The sequence below is a fragment of the Thamnophis elegans genome, chromosome 2, assembly GCF_009769535.1.
Source record: "Thamnophis elegans isolate rThaEle1 chromosome 2, rThaEle1.pri, whole genome shotgun sequence".
NCBI classification, from domain to species: domain Eukaryota; kingdom Metazoa; phylum Chordata; class Lepidosauria; order Squamata; family Colubridae; genus Thamnophis; species Thamnophis elegans.
The window spans coordinates 50,183,258-50,196,197 of NC_045542.1; positions in this window are offsets into that span (position 1 = coordinate 50,183,258).

Below are 12,940 nucleotides of genomic sequence, written 5' to 3' on the forward strand. Positions count from 1 at the left end.
CTTCCAGGGAGTTTTGATGGTTGAGACATCAATTAATATTTGAAGGATTACTTGATAGCTGACAGCACGTTTCCTTTTGTTAAATGTGATACAGATTTGTAATTATTTTCAAGTATATAATAACTCTTCCATGTAAGACCACAACATTCCAATGACACCTTGACCTACAACAGTCCATTAAGTGCAGGGGTCCTCAAACTACACCCCATGGGCCGGATACGGCCCACTGAAGCCATTAATCCAGCCCGCATGGGACCATGAGGCTGCCCTGCCCACATCACCCCACCTATCTGCCTTTTGGAGGCCGAGGAGGCCAAAAATGGGATGCGCAGAGGCCTTGGGAGGCCAAAAATGGGCCCGTTTTTGGCCTCCCTTTCCTCCGGAGGGGGGTGGAGAGGAAGAGAGAGAGAGAAAGACACATACACACATACACAAAGAAGTCCCTCACCACCATCGCCCAAGGCAGCCAAATCCTTTCACTAACCTACTTTCCACCCCCAGGAGCATTACAAATTAAAGTTTAATTTGTGTGTATTGTTTAATGGACTGCTAAATTGGCCACGCCTACCCAATCACATGATTACCTAGCCATGCCCACCCAGTTGGTCTGCTCCCCCCAGCAGTCTGAGGGACCGTGAATTGGCCCCGTTTAAAAAGTTTGAGGACCCCTGATTTAGTGACTGTTCAACGTTACAACAGCACTGAAATAAGTGACTTATGACCATTTATTCAGTGTTATGACCTTTGCAGCTTCCCAATGATCATGTGATCAAAAGTCATACGCTTGGCAACTGACTCGTATTTATGACTGCTGCTGTGTCTCCAGGTCCTGCCTATAAAATCTGGATCATTTTATCTATTGCTTTGGCAACAAGCTCCCACATGTTCTTTGTTATTATTGAAATGCGTTTTAATTCTTTTTTTTAGAAACCTTAGCAAAAATTAATCTTATCCATTGGTGGTTGTCCTACAAAAACTAATCTTTTGTGACCTTCTGACAGGTAAAGTCAATAGGGAAACCAGATTCACTTAGCAAACAGGTTATTAATTTATCAACTGCAGTGATTCACTTTACAATGGTGACCAGAAAGGTCGAAAATGGAGCAAAAACTCACTCAACAAATGTCTCACTTAATAACAGAAATTTTGGGCTCAATTGTGGTCATAAGTTGAGGACTACCTGCACTGACATCTTCCCTTCAGAAGCGTGCCCTTTTCCTTCTACAATGCAGAACCCCCTAGTAGCCATCATCAAGATGGAGACCCTTCCCTAGTGCCTGGACTAGTTTCTCCTGCTGTGTAATTCTGATTCAAAACATGGCAGAATTTAGCTCTTCTGAACAATCAGGTTCCTCAATCCTGTAGACCAGTGTTTCTCAACCTTGGCAACTTTAAGTCCTGTGGACTTCAACTCTCAGAATCCCCCAGCCAACCTTGGCGACTTTAAGTCCAGCTGGCTGGGGGATTCTGGGAGTTGAAGTCCACAGGATTTAAAGTCACCAAGGTTGAGAAACACTGCTGTAGATGTTTCCTTTGAAAAAGTTGAAATAAGTGAATCTTTTATTGGGTTCATTTTTATAGGAACTGACGAAAATTTGCAAATTTATTAAATGTGGGAGGGCAAGACTTTTAGGTTCTAAATCTTCCAATTGTAGAAAAAAAAAACAGAACAGACATATAGCCATCCCTACACAGAGTCTTACAATGGGGTTAGTTCTATGAAATAATGCATACTGTGGAATTGCAAAATGAGTGTTTATTTCAAAAACCAGCAGGCAAAGGCAGCGGGGAAAAAGGTCAGAGAAAAAACACCTTTGTATTGACTGAGAAGATCCGAACAATTTTGGATAGCTGGAAAACTGATTCAGGAATGAACATTCAGACCGTTGTTCGTACGTTTCTGCTGTCCAGAAGGAGCCAGTTTGGCTTGGGGTGGTGGTGGTGGGGAGATAGGAATCAGATGGTGGTGATGTTCAAAAGAGGTTTTGAATCACTGTGTATTGCACCAACTATGATTTGCCTTGGCGAAGGCAAGTCATACCATGTGCTGCTTCCATCTTTACAGCTTCTTCAACATGCTCAATGTCTTTGAAGCATATCCAGACCAATAATAATAATAATAATAATAATAATAATAATAATAATAATCCAGTTTGAATAGTCTAGTTAGTAGAATACAAACGTGCATAAAACCATTTAATTCTGAAATTTGTCTTTTTATAGATGCAATTCAAGGTACTCTTTAAACCATAAATAATTTGGGACCTTGCTGTTTAATGAAATATTAACTTCCTTATTATAGGTAGTCCTTGAGTTACAACAGTTCATTTAATCAGTAAAAAGGGGGGATAGTTCAGGGGTGAAATCCTCCCAGTTTGGCCGGGTTCTGTCAAACCGGTAGGGATGATTGTCCCTGGTTCTGTGAACCGGTAGTAAAAAAAAGCTTCCAAGGATCGTGCTGCTCAGCTGTGAGCCACGCGATCATGGGAAGTCCTCCCCTCCCACTTTTTAAAGCATTTTTTTCCTGCTGGTTCGGGCAAATAGCAGGAAAATAATGCTTTAAAAAGAGAAAAAAAGTTGGCCATGCCTACCCAGTCACATGACCCCCATCAAGCCACACCCACAAAACCGGTGGGCAAAAAAAAAATAGATTTCACCACTGGTATAGTTGCTCCATAGTTTAGGTCTACAAAGAAGACCTGTGTGATTATCTGCTGACCTTCAGATGGCGGTCGAACATGGAATAGAATCTTCTTCTAACAACTTGCAAAGATGGACAAAATACAGGTAGCTCTTGACTTTCTATCACAATTGAGCCCAAAATTTATGTCACTAAGCAAGACAGTTAAGTGAATTTTGCCCTGTTTTGTGACATTTCTTGCCACAATTGTTAAGTGGATCAGTGCAGTTGTTAAGTTAGTCATACAGTTCTTCAGCGAATCTGGCTTCCTCCCCCCTGGATTTTGCTTGTTAAGAAGGTCACAAAAAGTGATCGCATGACCCCAGGACACTGCAACCGTCGTAAATATAAGTCAATTGCTAAGAGTCTGAATGTTGTTCATGTGACCATGGAGTTGCAGCAACAGTCTTAGGTATGAAACTATTAAATGTAAGTCACCTTTTTCAGGGCCATTCAAAGTTACAACGGCACTTAATAACTGTCTTGCAGAAATGTTGAGCTCAATTGTGATAGAAAGTCAAGGACTAACGGTATTGGAAATTGTTTGAAGGAGATTCTATTCCATGTCCCACCACTAACTGAAGGTCAGCAGATGATCAAATAGGTCTTCGTAGACCTAAAACAGAGTTGGTATTCAGCCAGTTCTCGTCGGTTCTCTCCGGTTCGGGCGAATCAGTAGCGGTGACTGCAGGAGGCTCGGTCCGCCCACCTCAACGTAATGTGCGAGCACTGTGCATGCGCAGACGCGGGACGTGCGAGCAAAGCGAGCATACTCACATTTGCAAACCGATATGGAAGGTAAGTGAATCCCACCACTGACCTAAACCATGGAGCAAATTCTCCCTTTTTTACTAATTAATCTTTCCTTTGACTTAGATCATAAAAAGCTAACACTTGCAATTGTGATATCTATATCTGTGATATTCTTTTCATATCTCATTGTTGCTTTCTATTTGCTATGTGCACATGCCTTTTACTTTAACCGTGAGTGGACATCTGACTAAAAAGCAGAATAACAATGCCGAACAGTATTCAAATACCTGAATTGTTCTGGAGTTCTTCAGTTGGATGTTAAAAGAATCTGACCTCATTCTCAGGAATCTGCTAAGCCAGAGTACATGTTTCACATGCAGAAAGTGCCAGCTTGACCTTTTACCTTATTCAAATAGCTTTGAAACAAAAACAGTGTGGAAGGACACACTGAGTAGTGCTGGTAGTCTGTAAGTGTATGCAGCCAGGATATGCCAACCTTGCAATTTACAGTTACAGATTAATAGAGTTGGAAGGGACCTTGTAGGTCATCTAGTCCAACCCCCCTGCCCAAACAGACCCTACACCATTTTTGACAGATGGCAGTCCAGTCTCTTCTTGAAAAGCTTCCAGTGATGAAGCTCCCACAACTTCTTTAAAGCCACTTCTTAGCTCTTATTCTGGATGTTCTCTGCAGAGCCCCAATTTCAGCTTGGTAGAGGAGACCAAGGCATGATTTCTGTCAAGTTTTCAAAATGCACCAAAAGTAAGGCATGTAACAATTCAGAAAGTTAGAAATCACCTTCTACTGAAATATGCTAAGACTTTAACCTGCATTTCCGTGCTTTTATAGAAAAGTGGGTTTGCATTCATTTTGTATTCATTTTATCAAAGGTTCCAAATTATACTTCACTCTTGGATAATGTGAACTGGTTTTGATGGAACAGAATTCAGCCTTCCACAACTTGGCACACACACACACCACCTCAATATATTGAATATATCTCTCATAATACCTAGAAGGAATGATGAGAGACATAACATCATAAAAAGTTACCTTCTACTATTGATTCATCTGGAATGGCCTACACTAGAAGTCATCTGGGAAATCTGGATGAGGACTAGAATGTAGCAGTTCATTCCTGTGTTTCTTTGCTACCATCCAGTGATGGGTTCCTAGCGGTTCGGACCGGTTGGGCCGAACCTGCAGTGGTTTGGCAGCCTGGGTCGCTGGAACTGGCAGCGACCCAGGCCTGCCACACCCACAAACCAGTGGTTTGGCGGTGGCAGTACCGCCATCTTGTTTTTCGGGTCTGCGCATGTGCGGAAGAATTTTAATTGCACTGCCCATCAAGCACGCACATGAGTGATCCATCAGTAGTGCCTGCCAGAACCCACCCCTGCTACCATCCAATTGTTATCTGGATTCTAGCAGACCAAAACTAGTCACATATTTTAACTCAGTACTGATAACATGAACTGGTAAAAGACTTTTATGGTTTTTCCCGTTCTATCTGGAGATTCCAAGTATTATAACTAGAGCCATTAGTAAATTATCCCTCAACATATCCGAAAGACATTCAGGTCAGAGGTGGCATTCATCAGGTTCTGACCAGTTCTGGAGAACCAGGAGAGGAAATTTTGATTAGTTTGGAGAGCCGGTAAATGCCACCTCTGACTGGCCTCGCCCCCTTCTATTCTCTGCCTCCCGAGTCCCAGCTGATCGGGAGGGAATGGGGATTTTGCAATAACCTTTCCCTGGAGTGGGGAGGGAATGGAGATTTTACAGTATCCTCCCCCTGCCACGCCCACCAAACCATGCCCATAGAACCAGTAGTAAAACATATGCACCTTCAAGACTTCTTTAGAAACCTGAATTAGTGGTGGGATTCAAAATGTTTTGCTACTATTTATTACATAACTGGGGTTTAATAAATAGTTAGCAGCCAACAAATTACTCCCCCACACAAAAAAAACCTCGTAATGAACTGAAAGAAACTTGCATAGCCATGAATATTTTTATGTGTTGCTTGTAGCTAATGGAAATCTGGTTCATCAATCAAAAGACCTACTGTATGATTTGCAAGGAGGAAAACAGTAGAGCCTGCAATAAGCATGGTTGCCCAGGTGAATGTCTGGATGCAGCTTTTGTATTATTCACTACTTCATTTGTTTCTTTCAGGATCTCAACTAACCCATTTGGGAGTGCTCAAAATAGGGTCAATTTACTGCTTGACAGCTTGGTCATCGGTTCCAAAATGATCAGGGCCCAGCTGAGCATGTATAAGGCTTGCTGAATCACAACTAAATCTAGATCTTCCCTGCTCATAGAAGGAAATGTCTTTATGGAACATCCCTTGATTTCAGTGCACTGAAACTACTCAGGACATTTCTCACCTAGCCTAACTTTGTGGAGATCTTGTGGCATCTCCCCTGCTTGTCTGGCTGGGTATAATTTACTCCTCCCTTCTTCCATCATTCTGCCATCTGTTATATGGTTTTTCTGTTGTTATCTGATCAGGGAGTTGTTTTACAAAAAGTGGTTCCTGCTGACATAAGTGATGTGTATCTAAGCGTTAGTTTGGGAAAGAGGTGGGTAGCCGGGATAAGTCAACCAACCAGCCGCAGAGTCACAGGTTCATTCTTACCTTGCCCAGCTGGTGGACTTTCTAGTTAAGCAATGCCTTTCACCAGAAGAACAAAACAAAACAAATAAGTAAAAGGAACCACAACTTGCCTAAACGATCACACAGCTTACCTGACAGGTGACTTTTGCATTAATAGGCAGAGAATTTGATCCTGGGTTCCACTAAGTTTCAACCTCAAACAGCGGGGTGAGATGTCGCCGCTACCATTATCCTTTATAATCAGACCTTCCAGAAACGCAGGGGATATGACATGACACTGTAATGCTTGATTTAGACTTTCTAGAATTTGGTGTTGGTTCTCTCCCCCCCCCCCCCCCATCAGTACTTTGTATATATTCACTGAATTTGCAACAATCTTCTTTCCTCCCTGGAAAAGCAATTCAATCCTGTTTTCTTGGTTCAGCTATAAATCAATAGTTCTTAATTGCACTGTTCAATGTAAATTGTTCTTTGTGCATGCACAGAACAATTTACAGTGAACTGCACTTGTGCAGTCACTAAAATCCAAAATGGCGACAGCCCAGCAGTGGCAAGGGAACTGGTTCAAGGGTATGGCAGGCCTGAGTCGCTGCCAGTTCTGCAACCCAGGTCTGAATTTCACTACTTGTTCGGCCAAACCGGGAGCAACCCACCTCTGCTTTACATGTTCCTTACCCATCGCCATATTGCAGTGATGGCGAATGTTTTTCTGCTCGGATGCCAAAATTATTGGTGCCAAAATACTCATAAGGCAATGCCCTCCCCCCAGTGCATGCACACACAACCCCCCCCCCCAGTGCACTCCCCCCACATGTGCACAGACCTCACTGAAGCCTCTAGACTTCTGGTAGGCCCGTTGGGCCGTTTTTCACCATCCACAGGCTCTGGAGGCTTTCCTGAAGCCCCGGGGAGGGCAAAAACAGCCTCCCCTGCCCTCTGGGAGGCCAAAGATCAACTGGCCAGCGCACACATGTGTGCTGGAGCTGTCATAGGGCAACACCTCATGTGTCCTCAGATATGGCTCTGTGTGCCACCTCTGACATGTGTACCTTAGGTTCGCCATCATAGTCATATTGCATTGAGTTGTAGTTGACCACCTTGCATTGATATTTGTTTGCCCCTTGCCTGTCAAGGAGGCCATGCCTCCTTTTAGCACTGAATCAGCCTCACATACGTATCAGGAGTAGCATCAGGAGTCTTCTCCAAAAGCTATTGGGCAATGCCTCTGGAATCGTCATTCAACAGCACATGCCAAGCTGTCCTTATTATACCTGTGCTGGATTTTGAAACAGGTTTGGATGAGGTCCTTACCCTGGGAGACAATGCACACAGCTGCCTCCTGGAAGAAAACCCATACATCTCAAAGCAGTAAACACTGATCGGCTGGCTATTTCAAGAGCTCTGAGGCAGCAGGGGCTGGATGGAGGGAAGTGGGGGGGCATCTCAGAAGATTGAGGCAATTAAGATGGGCACAGGGGGGAAGCTCTGCAGCACAGCGAGACGGTCATGCAAAGTCCCATGCTAAGAACTTCACATGGCACTGGCTGGCTTTTCTCCCTTGATCATCCTGCCCTTGCCGTGATTAAAGCAGACCTTTCGTGATGTTGCTCCAGATGAAATTCAAAGGACTGATTCATGCATGAGGTTGTAACCACAGCAAGCTGGTGACCCCTGCCTTGGTCCCAGCAGGATTATCGGATCTGGGTGTGAGCTACAAGATCAGAAGTCCTTGCAGTTTTCAAATCCTGGTTCCTTTCTCCCTAAGCAACTTCTACTTTGCTCCCGAAGTCCTTTCTTCCCCCCTCCTCCTCCTGATTATCCCTCTTCCGTTCCCAGAAAAACACCCACAGCCTCTTCTTGCTACAATAAACAGCCCTCAAGCAGTCGGCATCTATTTATAAGTGACTTTTCAGCATCAGGAAGGGGAAAGAGAAAGGGCATCACTCACCAGGTCGGCGTCACACTCTCTCCCACAGGTACTCTGTGCGTCAACCCAGAGGTTGGGATTCATATCGTTTGGACATATCCCAGCGTGAGAATACCGGATTGGAGGCAGAGCTGAACTTTTGAGCAGGAGCTGCAGAAGCAACAAGACAAGGCGGTCCCAGGACAACAGCCATATCCATCGCATGAAGAGTTTGAAAAAGGACATCTCGGATTAGCTCCAGAGAAAATACTGACAATTGACTCGGGTCTGGGTGTGGTGGTGCTTGACGAAGAAGAAGAAGAAGAAGAAGAAGAAGAAGAAGAAGAAGAAGAAGAAGAAGAATAAGAAGAAGAAGAAGAAGAAGAAGAAGAAGAAGAAGAAGAAGAAGAAGAAGAAGAAGAAGAGCTGAAACAAAGGAAGCAACTACACCTGTTTTCTCTGTGTCCTTTCCACCTTGCTCAGTGGTGCAATCTGATCTGGACCTTGTTGGCTTCCAAGTCTTGGGAAGTCGCCCCCTTATTTTAAGCGAAAGGCTCTTAGTGCAAGTCAGAGGTAGCTGTATTTATACCCCGCCGCTCTACAACAACTTGGAAAAAGTAAACTCTATTTCTGTGACAGGCACACGCTTCTTATGTCCTGGTAGCAGTCGTACAGATTTGTTACAAGGAGAGGGGAGAGGGGGGAAAAAGAAGCTGGAAAGATTTTTAAAGGCTGGACCAGCTACGGTGGGACCCCTGCATGTTTCTGAATGGAAGGAGGCCTTCTTAACCCCTTTAGGCCTAAAGTACTTCCCTATGCAAGAATGGCATTTACTTCTGAAAGAGTGCTTGTCTAGATAATATGAACCTACAGTCCGAGGGATTTCCCGATGCCAAGGAAATATATACAATCCTTCATTTTAAAAGGGGCAGCAGCTTAGTAGGATTGAAGCAAATTAAAGCTGGGGGGGGGGGGAAATAACTTTAATAGAAATAAAAGAAACATGGAGGGAAAGGAGGAGAAATAACAAGTTTTAACTGGGGGGGGGGAGGATCAGGAAGACAACATGTCTTTACAAACGACACCCACCCCCCCAAGTCTCTCGCCTGCTTTATTTGTGTCCCCCACATTTCTTTTTTGCTGCACTCCAACCCCACCATGGGAAATTTTTAAAAAATTCCTTCACAGTTCATGAACAGGAGACCTCTATTGTACGACTTTTTGCTGACCTCTTTAAGGGGGAAAAATAGGAACAGTTTAACTCTATGGAAACCTGCATAAAGGAATGTACTGCATGTTTGGTGCAGGGGAGGGAGGGAAAGAAAGGGAAAAACACCACTGACTTCCAGCCAGGGTAATCATGACAGGAAGAGTTTCTCAGACCTATTGAGAAGAGAAAAAATACCCCTTTCTGAGGACCAGAGGGAGAAGGACTGGAAGACGGGAGGAAAAGGCTGATGGCGAACATCTGGAAGGCAGAGAAAGCAATGGCTCCCCTCCACCCTTGAGGTACTGCTCTGCCTTTAGGTCTGCTATGAAAAGCATGTGCTGGCTGGGATCCAAAAAAGATTTTAGGTGAGACAGAGAGCTTGCGCATGCCCAGGGTGTCTTTTGCCTCGAAGAAATCAACCCTGTTGGAACGGCACCATTCAGAAGCTGCTCCTGAAATCAAGAACAGAAGGCACACATGTAAATGCACATGCAAGGGTGTGCATACCCTTAGGCACACTGATGTGGAGAAGCAGCAGCCGCCACCACTGTGTGCAGAGGTGGTGTGCAGAGTAGCAAAAGCAATCACACTTAGGCTTATATACTGCTTCACAGAGCTTTACAGCCCTTTCTAAGCGGTTTACAGTGTCAGCCTATTTTCCCCAACAATCTGGGTCCTCATTTTACCGACCTCGGAAGGCTAGAAGGCTGAGTCAACCTTGAGCCAGTCAGAATCGAACTCCTGGAGTAAGCAGCGAGTTAACCCTGCAGTACTGCATTCTAACCACTGCGCCACCACAGGTCTGGATGAACAGCACATCTCTTAATCTAAGCAATGCTAGAGGTTCCCCTCTGAGTAGACTTTCCAGAATGGTAGGATTGAGGGCATTGATCGCACATGCTTGATCCTGGTTGAACTTTTCCTTCTGTTGGATTTTGCCTCTTTTTCTTGAGGTCAAAGGTTTGGCAGAATGAGACCCTTCTAAAATAAATTTAGGTTCTGAGGTCTTTAGTTCCACACATCCTGCATATTGCAGTGAATCTGTAAATTCTAATGACCAATAAAATGTGATAGGAAAAAAATACTGCATTCCTGCATCACTGCAATGATTAAGATGATGTTTTCTTCCCGCTGTTTCGTCCTTGAGCCTCAATTACTGATAACAGGATCTGGTTGATTATTTTACTTTTCAATAAACCATGATAGGAGAGTGCTAAAAGTGGTAAACGCACATAATTTTCTTTCTGGCAGCTCTGCAAAGGCAGAAACTGTCAATTTGCCATGGGATATTCTTACTTCGGAGTATCATCTTATGGGACAGCTACACAAAGGCTGCTTGCTAATTTAAGCAGTATCATAAGCTCTGTATCACAGAATAATGCCAGCTTACTGCATGGGTTCAGCCAATATAAGGCATTCTGCCCAACACTCTCTTCATTCTGTTTTGAAACAGAACACTAAGGTGACCAGATTTTCAGATTGGTAAAGAGGGACACCTTTGACCCCGGGGGGGGGGGGGGGGGGGCTTGATTAAAAAATTTATACGGAGCAACAAAAATTTTCATACAATGCAAAAATAGTATTGTAATATTTTTTTTATTTCAACATAACTACAATTTACAAATATAAATTGTAACTGTTGCCAAACATCAAAATTTTGATCACGTGACCATGAGGATGCTGCAATGGTCGCTAACTGTGAAAATGGTCACTAAGTGTGAAAAATGGTCATCAGTCACTTTTTTCAATGCCATTGTAACTTTGGTCACTAAGCCCATTATATCACCTTTCTTGCCACAGTTCTTAAGTGAATAACTGCAGCTGGTATTTTGTATTTTGGATAGAATCTTTTTTAAAATAGTCTAAGACAATTTAAAAAAAGATTCTATCCAAAATACAAAATACCAGCTGCAGTTATTCACTTAAGAACTGTGGCAAGAAAGGTGATATAATGGGCTTAGTGACCAAAGTTACAATGGCATTGAAAAAAGTGACTGATGACCATTTTTCACACTTAGCGACCATTTTCACACTTAGCGACCGTTGCAGCATCCTCATGGCCACGCGATCAAAATTTTGATGTTTGGCAACAGATTAATATTTATTATGATTTCAGTGTCCCGGGGTCATATAATCACCTTTTGACAAAGTCAAATGGGGAAACCAGATTCACTTATGTTACTAACTTATCAGCTGCAGTTATTCACTTAAGAACTGTGGCAAGAAAGGTGATATAATGGGCTTAGTGACCAAAGTTACAATGGCCCTTCTGGAACATCTTCCCTCTGGTAATTATATTGGCCCCCATTCTGACACTTTTTTGGAAGGCCCTGAAAATGTGGTTCTGCGAGCAGAACCCAAAGCGGAATGGAGCCCATTAAATGGCTGATACGAGTGTGCATTATTGCCGGGGTAGGGTGAGAGATTATTAATAGAATAGAATAGAATAGAATAGAATAGAATAGAATAGATTCATCAAGAATCATATTGTTACTATTTTTATTTTTTATTATTTTTATTTCTTTTATATTGTTTCCTTGTTTCCAACATAAGTTTTCCAAATAAAATAAATAAAAACAAAAAACTATAGCTCTAACAATGCTTCAAAGAAGATTCTCAAACTCTGATATCAGGGTTTTCTTCCTCCTCCTCCTCCTCTTCTTCTTCTTCTTCTTCTTCTTCTTCTCCTCTTAGAAGGACTTGACAGATCTTCCAAATGCATGCAATATACTTCTTAATTTTCTATCTAAGCTTTTTAATTCCCCATATAAACTGTTAAGCTTTTGGGGGTCACAATTTATTATAGGTAACAAACAGTGTACTTAATTCAGGACTTTGAGACAGCAGTCAACTTTCCCAGTGCTCAGAATGCCGTACCTCATGTTGAAGTTAAATCTACTTTTGCCTAGGGCCATCTAAACAGGTGTGCCAAGACTATAAAGACCAGGCTGTAAAAAAAAAATTAACCACACCACTGAACCAGAACTCTAGAAGATGAGAAGCATATATTCACACAATATATGCATCCTTTAGAGAAAAACATTATTTCATGCAGGGCAGAATTCCATGTAGAGAATTCTGTAGAGATTTTCAATCATCCAAGACTCGGTTGTCCCAAAGGTGCGTCTTCAGGCGGCAACTGGACTTTCTTGTTTTTTCTTTTGAAGACGTTTCACTTCTAACCCAAGCAGCTTCTTCAGCTTTGACAGAATAGATCATCCTTCCATTCCCCAGTATTCAATCAGAGCTGAAGAAGCTTCTTGGATGAGAAGTAAAACATCTTCAAAAGGAAAAACAAGAAAGTCCAGTTGACTCCTGAAAAAGCACTTTTGGGACATGTGGAGAATTCTTTCTTCCCTTCTGGGAAACCTCACCTGCTTCTTGCTTTCCACCATGGTGGAGTCTGCCCTGTAATGCCAGGTCAAAGATTGGAAACTCAGGTTTTTTTTCCTTAAAAACTAGCAGAGTGCAGAGGTGGGTCCCCTCCAGGCTTAGACTGGTTCGGCCAAGTAGGTAGTAACTTGGCCAGCCCCGCCCCCGAACTGGTTCTGTTGGCGGCACCTACAGTGATTTTTTTTGTTTTTTACTATTGCACATGCGCATGCATGCGAAGCTACTACTGCTGAGTGAACCAGCAGTAACAGAAGCCAGAACCCACCCCTGGGCCAGTGGGTTTCAACCGGTACGGATCGGTACGGCTGTACCGGAAGGCGAAATTTAGCAAGCCTTCCCATACCCATTGATCAGGAGGCCCCATAGCGGAATGC